This window comes from Pipistrellus hanaki, assembly GCF_964339955.1.
Source record: "Pipistrellus hanaki genome assembly, chromosome: 3".
NCBI lineage: Eukaryota > Metazoa > Chordata > Mammalia > Chiroptera > Vespertilionidae > Pipistrellus > Pipistrellus hanaki.
Genome location: NC_140505.1, coordinates 101809673 through 101823248, shown reverse-complemented (window position 1 = coordinate 101823248; position 13576 = coordinate 101809673).

The window sequence follows — 13576 nt, the reverse complement described above, 5'->3', positions numbered from 1 at the left end:
TGCCCGGCGCTTGGCCAGGCGCCGCTTCCTGCCGGCGTCCCTCGCGGTCCTAGAGCCCGCTGCAGTCAGCGTGAGCTCTAGGTGATGGGGGCTGCTGGGGAGGTGCGGGTCTCTGGGGGCGGGTTAGGGGGGGTGGTTAGGAATGAAAGGGGAAAAGGGATGTGCAAATCCCCGGAGGGACTGACCCGCAACCTCCATCGAGAGCGAAAGGACAGTTATATCTCACTGCTGAAACAGAAAATGGGGCAGTGATCTGGATAATTCTGAGTGGGGTGGCAGTAAACCTGCCTCTGTACATTTAAAATAACCCAGGTAGTCCAACGTTCCAGGCACTAAACAAAATGTAAGGTGGTTTATTTCTTTGGGATCGCCTGAGTCAAAGCTCCCAGCTTAGCAAAATGCATAAAAATGAAAGAGGCAAAAAAAGAAACTATGTATTCCTCTTTGAATTAAGAAGAAAGGTAAGTAATGGTAAGAGGTCGGGAAAGGGGGGCGTAGCTGCCTTATGTCTGCCTCTTGGCCATAAAATCCTGAAAGTTGAATGGCAAAATGGAGATCTTAACCCAATGATGATGATGTTACCAAGACCAGACGTCTCTCAAATGAGAAGTGTCCCGTGAGAAACATTTAAGCATTATTAGCTAGCGGTATAGTTCCTCTTTTCTACGTTTATAAAATTTATTTTACTCTATTCATGTCAAGCAAGTCAGCTTTATTTCTTTCTATTTGAGAAAGTAGTTCAAGTGTGTAACATAACTTTATAAATTCTTATATTAGTAAGCTTGTAATGTTTTTTGATTGGTGAAACGTACTAATGGGGGGTGCTTTTCTGGGTTCCCCCATTTCAGTGGGGCTGAGGAACTGAATTCAGACAAACTTCTAAAATCAAATATGCTTCACATCGTAGGTTCAAAGTATTCAAAACACAAAACAAAGCATGCAAAGAAAAAAAATAGGTGAAAAATAAAGATTTCTGGTACATGACTTCTGTTTCTGTAATGATTTTCAGTATAAGCTTGTTAGGAGAGAAAAATGCAAATAGGACATAGCCAAGTTCCACTGTAGCTGGCTTGGTTCTCCAGGCACCTGCCTCCATGTTAGTTGGAACCCTCCCTCTTTGCATGATATGCAAGCCAGTGGTTAGGACCCTGTTTGTCACCACCCATTCAGATTCAGGAATGTGGGTGTTTGCCTCCTTTTTCCTGAATTCTATTTACTGTGTTCCATTCTACTTAAACCTCCAGGGCCTGCCTGGGCCTCCTACCACTGTCACAATGCTCCTGGATCCTATCTGGCCCATTTGGATAAAAGTCTGTTGTCATCATGTCCTCCCCACTTGCTATTCTCTTCCAGCACACAGGTCTGATGTCCCAGAATTTAAGCCCACCTCCATCTACAGTGCTCACCACCATGTTGCCTTGTCTGTGAATCCTAAAAGTTACAGGAACAGAGGCCACCAGCTCTCTACATAAGTTTATGGAAGAACAAGGCCTTTTAAAAATGAATTTCTGATAGAATTATCTGGAGTTGTATTTGATGTTATAGCCATCTAAATTTGCAGGTGATATCATAGAACCTAATTGCACAATCTCGTCATGCCTTGTCTCCCCAGCTTAAGGTCAATCAGAGAGGCACAACAAAAAGAGAGATTCTTCTATGTGCTATGCGCTGCCCTCCAGTGTTTTTGTAACTATATATAATGTCGTTGAACATAATATTTTGCTAAAATGCCATACTTTTGCACCTAAAGCTCATGTGGAAGGTGGGGGGAAGCATCTGAGCTTAGAACAGTTTTTATCTGTATCAGTTTTACAAAGTGCTTGATTATGCCTAGAGAAAAATGAGTTTGAGTACCTCTGACTTCTTTGGGGCCTTCATGAGACTATAAGCTACAAAATAGACCCAGATAACCTCAAAAACCAAGCAAGTACAATAAATGAACTAGAGCCACCCTTAATCCGTTGGTTGGCACATTTTTTAAATTTGTCCCATTTGAATATTTTTACATTCATATACTGTCCGGTTCCTTGCAAGCCACCCATATTTCTGTTACTTAGCTTGTCTCCCTCAAACCAGATGTCACTCGTATTCACTGAGTGGCCAGATTATTATGATCTCTGAAGGCATAATAATCTGGCCACTCAGTATATATTATATATATTCTAGAGGCCCATTGTATGAATTCGTGCATGGGTGGGGTCCAGCCAGTCTGGCCAGGGGGAGGGGACATGGGCAGTTGGCCAGCCTGCCTGCTGGTCGAACTCCTGCTTGAGGGGACATTTGCATATTAGCCTTTTATTATATAGGATATACACTGAATGGCCAGATTATTCGTTCAGAGGTCATAATAATCTGGCCACTCAGTTTATTTCTGCCACTTCTCTTCTCCTTAAAGGCATTCAGGTTTGGACCAGCTAACATAAATGAGTGACAGGGTGGGAATAGTGGGGAAAATACAGGGGATATAAGACATCCATAATGACAGGTACTTATTAAGGACTTATCTGCACACCAAACATTTTAATTTTTTTCATTTTTTAACTATATCTTTATTGATTTCAGAGAGGAAGGGAGAGGGAGAGAGAGATAGAAACATCAATGATTAGAAAGAACCATTGATTGGCTGCCTCCTGCATACCCTTCAACTGGATGTGTGTCCTTGACCTGAATCAAACCCGGGACCCTTCAGTCTTCAGGCCAACTCTCTCTCCACTGAGCCAAACTGTCTAGAGCTATACCAAGCATTTTATCAAATCCTCACAAAGCCATGAAAGTGGTGCTATTATTATCCCCATTTTCTAGAAAACCGAGACACACAGGTAACTTTCCCAAGTGAGAGGGTGCAGAATATGCTATCCCCAAACATACTATTTTGGCATATTGATTATTCTGAATTAAATTTACTTGAGAAAAAGCCAATGTAAGGACATTCTGAGCTTCCTTCATCCCCCTCATCCATGTGAAAGGTACCCTCCCTGTACCAGGAAGGTAGAGTAACATCCTTATCACTAGAGATAGGGAATTCAGGACTGAGAAAGCTGGATAAAAAACAAACAAACAAACAAAAAAAAAAACCTGATACTTCTCCACTCATTAGCTATCCCAAGCCTAAACGCTTTTGTCAGTTCTTTACAAATGTGTTGTTTCTTTGTCTAAAATGTATAAAGCTGCCTGCTATGGTCAATTCTTTGAGTCTCATATTTCTATGTATGTAATAAATTAAATTTGTTTTTCTCCTGTTTATCTGTCATGACAATTATTAAACCAGCCAAAAAATCTAGAAGGGAAAAGTTGTCTTCCTCTGCACAAGGTTGCACAACTAGTAATCAGTGGAGCTAGGAGCTGAGCCTGGCTCAGAAGCCACGATTGTATCCACTCTGCTGCTTCGCCAGCTCATGTGAAAGTGCCTCATTTGGATTCTGCCGTGTTTCCCTGAAATTAAGACATCCTTCGAAAATAAGACCTACTTACAGGTTTCCTTCTGAGTGAAATATAAGGCATCCCCCCCGAAAATAAGGCCTATCTCCAGACTCTTGATATTGCAATAAACAAGCCATTCAAAGACAATTTGCGCATGGAAATTAATGACTACATTGAAAATAGAATGGAGAGAAATCAGCGTGGAAACTTTGTGAAACCTAAACTGCAAGAAGTTGTGACTTGGGTGAAGAATTCATAGGAGAAAATAACTGACAGTTGCATTACAAATGCACTGCGAGCAGGCTACCTTGACAAGAAGTACTCATTTAAAGACAGTACTATTGCTAAACATGAAAGATTTGGTCCACTGATTCTGAAAGAAATGGAGTCACAAGAAATTCCCCAGGAAATTCAGGAATTGGATTGTTATGATGATGTTCCAGAAGATGATGACGTGATTGTCATTGAATAAATGGGTAAATTCCTGATACTGTAGGATTCACAGTTTGTCTGGTTTGTGTTGACAACTACCATACTACCGTACCGTATACAGGTAATAAATTTCCTTTATTTTCATTTAACAATAAATGTGTACCGTATTCTTCTTCATGGAAAAATAAGACATCCCCTGAAAATAAGACCTAGCGCATCTTTGGGAGCAAAAATTAATATAAGACACTGTCTTATTTTTGGGAAAACGGTAGTAGGATGAACTAAGAGGCACTAACTCCTTTGGGATTCACATGAAGGTTTTAGCTACAAAATATAACCAAAAACATATTTCTTTATCTTACTCTCTTCCTCTGGAAAATAAGGGTAATGGTTATGTCTACTTCCGAGGACAAAACATGGAGGATATTTAAGAATAGCCTGGGCCTCAATACAAGCTGAAGAGCTCACAATGGCTATTCAAAGTCAACATTTTAAAAAGTCAGGGTGGGAAAATACAGCCCTCAGGATGCCAGTTTACTTCCTCAGATTTAATGAACCTCTGCTATGTGCCAGCTAGTTCTCAGATGCAATTTCTAATGGAACCCTTCCAATGCCCTTGGCGCTCAGTCACTTGCTCATTTTATCACAGTCAGCATGGCATTGTCCAGACAGGGCAGAGCCAGGTCCACACCAACACACTGACTGGAAACCCATGATCTCGCTCCTGCTCTACCCTGCCCATTGGCAGTTTAATGAATCAACCTTCCTGGTGGCATGAATTAACATCATCCAGCTGCTCAAAGGTAGATGTTACTCAAAACAGTGATGTTCTTTTGTTTGTTCAAATCACAAGCCAGCCACTTATTTTTCAAGGCTTATTCCTAATGCAAATAAGCAAAGTCCAGTCATCTGCATAGTGGACACATGACTGCTTTGTTGGGCAGAATGGTATATAATTAATATACCTAAAACTTGTCTTTATTGAAATCTAGGTTTAAAAGAAGAGAGCCAAAGGCACAGCCCCAGTATACTCTATTTAAAACTGAAATGTGAGTTCATTCATTAAAACCATTATTGATCATCTACAGATGACTAGGAGAAATCTTTCCTCTCAGGAAACACACAGTCTATTGGGGTAAACAGATGATTTGTATGGAAAATGAGCTAAGAATACGAACCAACTGCTGTCAGCTGGGGATGGCGGAGAGGGACTAGCTCTGCCTGAGGAGGGATAAGCTGAGGACAGCTTCAAATCCAGGAGAGGATGAACAGTGAGTGGGGAGTGGAAGGTAGTGGTCTCCTAGGTAGAGGGAAAGTTGCCTACAGGGACCCTGAAAGAGTATGAGATGTGTAAAGGCTACCTTATGAAGAGTTTTGTGGGGAGTTTGTAGAGATGAGAAGGATGGTAAGTGGACAATCCAACCCATAGTGACACCAGCAAAGGTTATGGTTTTGGGATCTCTGTTGTCATATCCATCAGTAAGTGGTAGAATCAGCCTGCCTTAAACCTTCTTCTTGGTTCTTCATAGTATCTTCCTAATCCTTAAATTTGTTGAGACTAAACATGGCAGAGAATTTCAAGGAGACATAAAACTAACAGGTCTATAACTGGAGAGATAAACCTGACTTGTGGTGAGCAGTGAAGTGAACCAGAATATTTTCTTTGTGTCCTTCGCTTCTCTTTAAACAGGGCCTTTTCAGGGGAGACGACTCAGATACAGGGGAAGATGACATAATCATTCCATCATAAGTTTGCTGAATTTCACTTGAGAAGGGGACACCTCCTCCAGTGCTTTCATTAGCTACCTCTTTCTTCTGTGAAAAGAGGAAGGCAGAGATAGAGGAATAGTGTAGCCGCACTGACAACCTCAGGTACACACATGATCCATTCTGGTCACACAAGCATTCAGCCATGTATATCTGAAACGCATTTTTTTAGTCAACCTGTCTGTTGAGTACCTCCTGCTTATGAAGGTTATGAGTAGACACTTGAGGAACAAGAGTCCTGACTTCAAAAAGTCTGCCATCTGATTAAGAGAGAAGTGTATATTCGAACAATTTTAAATTAGATAGGTGCCAGTTGTGTGATTTATGCTTTTAAAAGGGCTAAGAGAGAAATTGCTTCTTTTTTTTTTTTAATATTTTAATGAAGGAGGAAGGGAGAGAGAGAGAGAGAGAGAGAGAGAGAGAGAGAGAGAGAGAGAGAGAGAGAGAGGAACACTGATTTGTTTTTGCACTTATTTATGCATTCATTGGTTGGTTCTTGTACATGCTCTGACCAGGGATAGAGCCCACAACCTTGGGGTATTGGGACAATGTTGTAACCAACTGAGCTACCCAGCCAGGAATTGTTTCTTCTTTAGGCATCAAAATGATAGCACATAGTAAACCCTGATACACGGGGAAAATTGGGAAAATCTGAAAGAGTAACATAATCATATCTTTAAGAACAGAAATATCTATTGTTGTTGTCTCCTCCTCCTCCTCCTCTTTCCTGTATTTCTAGCTTCATCTCCTACTCTCTCTGCTTCAGTCACCATGTTCTTATTACACTTGCTTCCAACAAGTTCCATGCCTCCTTTGAACATTTATTTGCACTGGCCGTCCCTTCTTTCTGGAACACTGTTACCGCTTCTGGAACACTGTTACCTGCCTGACTCCGGATCCACTGCTTTCAGCAGAAGCTCTATGAGAATAGAACCTCGTGCATTTGTAGAGCTCTTCCCCAGTGAATGGGAGAGAATCGTTAGTGCTCAGTAAATACTTGTTACTGAATGAACTCAACCAATAAACATTTACACTGTAAGTATGTCCAACTCTAGAGCAAATAAAAAACTAAAAGAATTCTGATACACTATCATCAACAAATCAACAAATGACGAGTGCTAGTGAGGATGTGGAGAAAAAGGAACCCTCATACACTGCTGGTGGGAATGCAGACTGGTGCAGCCACTGTGGAGAACAGTATGGAGTTTCCTCAAAAAGTTAAAAATGGAACTCCCATTTGACCCAGTCATCCCACTTCTAGGAATATATCCCAAGAGACCAGAAAACACCAATCAGAAAGGATATATGCATGCCTATGTTCATAGCAGCACAATTTACACGAGCTAAGATTCTGAAACAGCCTAAGTGCCCATCAGCAGATGAGTTGATTAAAAAACTGTGGTACATCTACACAATGGAATACTACGATGCTATAAAAAAGAAGGAACTTTTACCATTTGCAACAGCATGGATGGAACTGGAGAGCATTATACTAAGCAAAATAAGCCAGTCAGAAAAAAATAAATATCACATGATCTCACTCATATGTGGGATATAATGATCAACATAATAGATTCAGAGACAAATAGTAGGGTAGGTGGGGGAGAGAGCAACCAAAAGACTTGTACGCATGCATACTAGCATAACCAATGGACACAGACACTGGGGCAGTGGGGGCTTGCCCAGGTGGGAATGGCTGGGGCAGGGGCCAAGCAGGGCGGGGAGGGAGAGGTCAATTGAGAAAAAAAGAAACCTTTGTAAAACTTTAGACAATAAAAATTAAAAAAAGAATTCTGATACATAGAGGTGTTTCATCTTGACTATTCAACACAATAAATTTGAAGATTCCTGCCGGGACTGGTTTGGCTCAATGGATAGAGCGTCGGCTTGGGGACTGAAGGGACCCGGGTTCGATTCCGGTCAAGGGCATGTACCTTGGTTGCAGGCATATCCCCAGTAGGGGGTGTGCAAGAGGCAGCTGATTGATGACTCTCTCTCATCGATGTTTCTAACTCTCTGTCCCTCTCAATTCCTCTCTGTGTAAAATCAATAAAATATATTTTAAAAAAAAAAAAATTTGAAGATTCCTAAAATAGTGACACATACTCTGTTGCTTCTCGGACCCTCCCCAGGTTGGAGTTCCCCATTTTCACCTCAGCATTTGCTCAGCTCTCAGGAAAATTCATCTGGACTCCAAAGGGTCTCCAGTACCTATGTCTAACTTCCCTAATCATAACTCTGATTTTCTTTATTATGCTTTTAGAATTTCTGTTTTGTTTTTGTTGTTTGTTTTCTGTAGAGACAGCTCCTTTCTTCACCCTGCCCTCTACCTATTACCTACTTCTCAAATGTTTCAGGGTGGTTTTTCTATTTGCTTTCAAGAGTTTAAGCATAGGTTCAGAGTTTGTATTGTAACATCTGGCTCTAACTTGTGATTTTACTGTCGTCGTGTGTGCTTATTAGGAAGACCCAGCAGGCCTTCTTGCCACTTGACCTGGGGCACCCAGGGAGAGTCAGTGCAACACCTGGGGCTTTCCTGAAACATTCAAACATCAGTTAAGGGAAATAGGCATGACTTCCACTTCTCCTTTTTAAAAAATACTCTATAAAAATAGTTAAGCATAGCAGTGTTAAACAAAAGCAAAAATTCCAAAATATGTTTCACATAAATTCCTGTCAGATATACTAGTACAAGAAACTGTTAATGGTAATTTCCTGTGATTGAGGATGTAGGAATGAGGAAATTGGAGACAAGAGGAAAGAATTTTTACTGTATACTTTTTAATGCTTTTTGAGTTTTGCACCATGCAAATATTTAACTATTTTAAAAATTTAATTTAATTAAATGTTTAAGTATTTCAAAAAGCAAATTGAACATTTTAAAGCTTGAATAAAAGACATTTACGTGACAATAGTTTTTAACTACAAGGTACATTCTTAAGTTTTTTCTTTTTATTATTTTTTTTGTTTTATTTTTTATTTTATTTTTTTATTAAATTATTATCTGTGTACATATTTTAACATCGCCCCCCCTCCCATACATACAAGTTTTTTCTTTTTAAAAGTGACTTCTCAGTGTGAGCCCAGTTTAAATCTGAGTAGAATATGAATTTAAACTCTGACACTTCCTTCCCTAGTGAGCCAAGACAAGTGGAATAGGGAAACTGAGACAAATAGCTAAATGAACTGCAGAGCAATTTACAGCAGATGCAGAAGGTTACCCCCTAACACTGGGCCTCAGTTGTATTCTAACTCCAGACCAGAAAAGCAGCAAAACCAGGTTGGCTACACCAGGACCAGCTGCAATGACGCTGACCAATCAGTGGATACCAAGGCCTTGGAGGAGCACACCTAGAAAACGGATGAATATTCTACTAAAACCGTCCCCCTGAAACCTCCCCTAAGATTCCCCTTCGAGGAAGAGATAAAGTCTCAAGACAAAGTACCCAGCACATGCTCTCACCCTGGGAGCAGCCCCCTCATTCCCGTTCCCCTCTTCTTCTCCTACATCTTCCCCCAGGCATGTCTCTCCCACACCCTAAAGGACCCCAGCAGGCTTGCAACCAGGGGGGCAATGGGCAGCAGCAGCTCATCCTAGTCTAAACCCTTAACCTGATCCCAAAACCCCCTTTACCCTGACTTCACTGAGAGCTAGGGCAGCCCAACCTGGGCTCTCCTATTGCTCCTTCTGTGCTAAGCCCTTTCTTGTTTTATGTCCCCATTTTTAATAAATGTTCCCTCATAGTCCCCTGGACTCATGCTGTGAAATTTTTCCTACACCAAGTCAAGAACCTACACAATACAGGCTGGCCCTAGACAGACCCACCACAGGCCAGGTCCCCCTTCCTGTAGTATTAAGACTCTCTTACAGCTCTTATCTTCTGCTTTCATTGGCTCAGACTCTCCTAGTAAAGAAAGCCACACACTCTTTACTCATGAATTAAGGGCAATCTTTTTTTTTTTTTTTTTTAATATATTTTATTGATTTTTTACAGAGAAGAAGGGAGAGAGATAGAGAGCTAGAAACATTGATGAGAGAGAAACATCGACCAGCTGCCTCTTGCACACCCCCTACCGGGGATGTGCCCGCAACCAAGATACATGCCCTTGACCGGAATCGAACCCGGGACCTTTCAGTCCGCAAGACCGACGCTCTATCCACTGAGCCAAACCGGTTTTGGCAAAGGGCAATCTTTTATTTGCCTGCTTCAAGAGAGCTATGGGTTGTTTTCTTGCTCTGTCAAAAGGCAGAAGTTGTGAGGTGAGAGATGGGAAGGGAAGTGAACCAAGAAATTCCTCTATATTCTCATATTCCTTAGCATTCCATCTTCAAGGCCCAAATGGAAAAACAAGCAATGTTCACAGTCCATCACTTGATCATATGATCACATGATCAGATGCCAATGCCTGTTCACAGAGCAGTCCTGTAGCTGGCTCTTCCCCCTCATCTTCGTGGGCACTTTTACATCTTTTTTTTCTGGGATTTTGGGTAGAGTTTGTGTTTTTGTTTGGGGGAGTTTTTGTTTGTTTTTTTGCTTTAGCCTTTCCCAATTTCTTCTGGTCAATTCTACCAGCAATGGTATAAACTGAAATTTACTTTAAAAACAAAACAAAACAGCAATTATTATACATGCAGGAGCAGATACTGTATCTCTTTTTCCTGGCACAAACCTTGAGGATATACAAATGATAGGTTATACCAGAATTTCCTTTAAAAGAGCTTCCAGGTAACAGGGAAACGCACACCCATCTTTCCGCAGCTTAAGCCCATGGCTGCTTCTCCTGACAACCTGGCACACAATGTTCTCAGAGCTGCCGCTTCCGCTCTTTCTGCTGTAAGCAGCAAGGAATTTGTCTAGTTTAAAGATTCTGTTGTTAATGATTGCATGGGAATTAGGAAATAGACAACAAAATGATGAATAAGGAAAAGAAAAGTTTTATAAAACTCTAACGTAGTGGTTGGCCTGTCAAATACTACAGGTTCTCAAGGATTAGGGTGTCAAAAGATTTGGTTGAATCTCCCCTCTTTTCTTCCCAGGATGTCCAGTTGGTGATCCTGAACAACTCTTAACCCTCTAAGTTTCAGTTTCCTCATTATACAAAGAGAAACACCCCTACTGCTGTTGGAAGGATTAAATGAGATACTGTACGTAAGTACACAGAACCTCAGGGGATCCCAAGATGAATAATATAAGAGGAAAGCGTGGTTGATCACTTAGAATCTTTTCTCTCCCCTCCTCCACAAGATAATTCAGTCAGAATAGTGTGTGCTCCCATGATTCAAAAAGTAATAAATGCACAATAGCAATGTGTAAACAACCCCGGTTATGGGTTCAATCCCCAGAGGGGTGTGTAAGAGGCAACCAATCCATGATCCTCTCTTATAATTGATATTTTTATCTCTCTCTACCTCTCTCTTCCTCTCTCTGAAATAAATAAAAACATGTTTACTATGGTAAATACAAATAAGGGAATATTATTCAGCCTGAAAAAGGAAGGAAATTCTGATATATACCACAGCATGGTTGAACTTGAAAACATTATGCTAACGGAAGTCAATCAGTGACAAAGGGACAAATATTGTATGTTTTCACTTATATGAGGTACTTAGAACAGTGAAATTCACAGATGCAAAACGGGATAGTGGTTGTTAGGGTTGAGAGAAGGGAAAGGGAGAGTTAATGTTTAATGGAGACAGAGTTTCTGTTGAGGATGGTGATCAAGTTTTGGGTATAAATGTTGATTATGGTAGTAAATAATGTGAATGTATTTAATGCCATTAAACTGTATACTTAATAATGGTTAAAATGGCAAATATTGTTATGTATATTTACCACAATAAAAAAAAAAAAACCGCCAAAACCGGTTTGGCTCAGTGGATAGAGCGTCGGCCTGTGGACTGAAAGGTCCCAGGTTCGATTCCGGTTAGGGGCATGTACCTTGGTTGCGGGCACATCCCCCGTAGGAGGTGTGCAAGCGGCAGCTGATCGATGATACTCTCTCATCGATGTTTCTAACTCTCTATCTCCCTTCCTCTCTGTGAAAAATCAATAAAATATATTTAAAAAAAAAAAAAAAAACTTACCAAGGAATCATAGATAAAACAGAATGCCATTTTGAAGCCACGGCCAGCATGGCCTCGAGTTCAAAGGCTTGGAGAAAGGACTGATGCACAAATTAATACACAAGACAAGAATTATAAATTTGGAGATTATGGGGGAAGCCAGGGAAAGCTTAGCTGTGGTAGCTGTTCCCATCTGCTTTTATTTACTAGAATACACAATTGCTTTTTAGGAATGCAAACAGACATATCAATGGTAATGCTTAGTCAACAGTAAGATGATCAGGTTGGGGGATTTTGCTTTAAGCCATTGAGTCAGCAGTAGGTAATAAAATGCAAATATTCACCCTATGAATATCAAAGAGCCCAATTCAGCCTTCTGATTGGACTTCTCCAATTTATATTAATTACTGTTGATCTGGTTTCTCAGCATTTCCCCCTCTTTAATTTCTTAATAGAGGTTGATATGCCTCTTGCAGAGCTCTGATTCTTTTAAGATTTTTATTCCGCATCTGCAGACTAAAATTAAACAAATAAGAACAAGAATGAGGCAGGCAATAGTGGTTATGCTAAAAGGCAAAAGTAATGAGATCCAGGGAAAAGGAGTAAATTCTTTCTTTAAACTGCTGCCAGGCATTTAAGGAATTAGTTTGTAAATTTGACTGGGATAATTATACAATATGCTGCGGTAATTTCAAAATATCAAGGGTGGTGTTATTTTTACTTTAAGCTCCAAGAAGGTGATTTTTCATTGAAGTTATCATTTTAAACTATATCATTTTACTGATGCAAGTGCAGCAGCTGATTTCCATTGATTATTACTATGCACAGACCCGCAGGGGTTTCAATCCACAAAAAAAAAAAAAAACTATTCTTAAGTTTGCTGCTGGTGGGTGCCATTCATAAGACTTTTTACATAATGACTTAGTGGGGGGAGGCCTTAGTAATGTTAAATTCTCTTTGCTTCTCCCAGAAGCAAGCAGTGATAGTAATTGTATTTAGGTTTTTGCTTCCCCCTCCTTTGGTGTGATGCTAGCCAGCTTTAATTCTACACACAAAGAAACACTAGTTTGATTCTTGAGACATATAAAAAAGGAAAGCCGGGTGGGGACACCTGTGTAATTATACTTTGCCCATATATTTACTATACTAGGTGGGGGATCAGTCCACATAAGGGATTTTACCCAGGGAAGACCTTCCCATTAGCCCTTGGTGAAATTACCACACAGCTGGTTACTGCAAGCATGGCAAGAAAGACATTTTCAGGCGTTCTTGGGGTTTTGGTTCCTTCACAAATTCGCTCAGTTTTCTGGACTGTCTTTTTTATCCCTCCCTAAGTCATCTCTGGGCTGTTCATTGTCTGCTGTGTTCTTCTTTCACTCCTTATCTTCAGTGTGTTTCGTGAGGCTGCTACTGTTTGTGACTGGGGTAGCTGATTGTCTACAGCTGCAAGGTATGGCTCCACACACAAGGTCCTCATTAATCTGGCTAGTTCCTCTCTTGGATCCATGTTGCAGCTTAATATTTCTTGCAGGAATCCATACAGGTTTGGAGAAATTTTCTTGAAATACACAAGCATACCAAATGTTAGCAATGGATCGGGTCCCTTCCATAAACCAGATACAAGATCTTTCCACTTAACTAGACCATTTTCCTTTGTTTTATTCTGACACCAGTATAACTCCATGGGTGTCTTGCCATCAGCATCACAAGTGAAAAAATTTAAAATAACTAAGACTTGGTGCAGCCTACCCACAGATGATTTCTCCATCATAATCCCCCCTTTTAGTTTTTCAAGTTGGGATTTTAGCCATTGATGTTGGCACTAAATAATGTCCTGTCCTTGGGAATTATATGGTATTCCTATAATGTGCTGAATTTTTCACTTTTTACAAA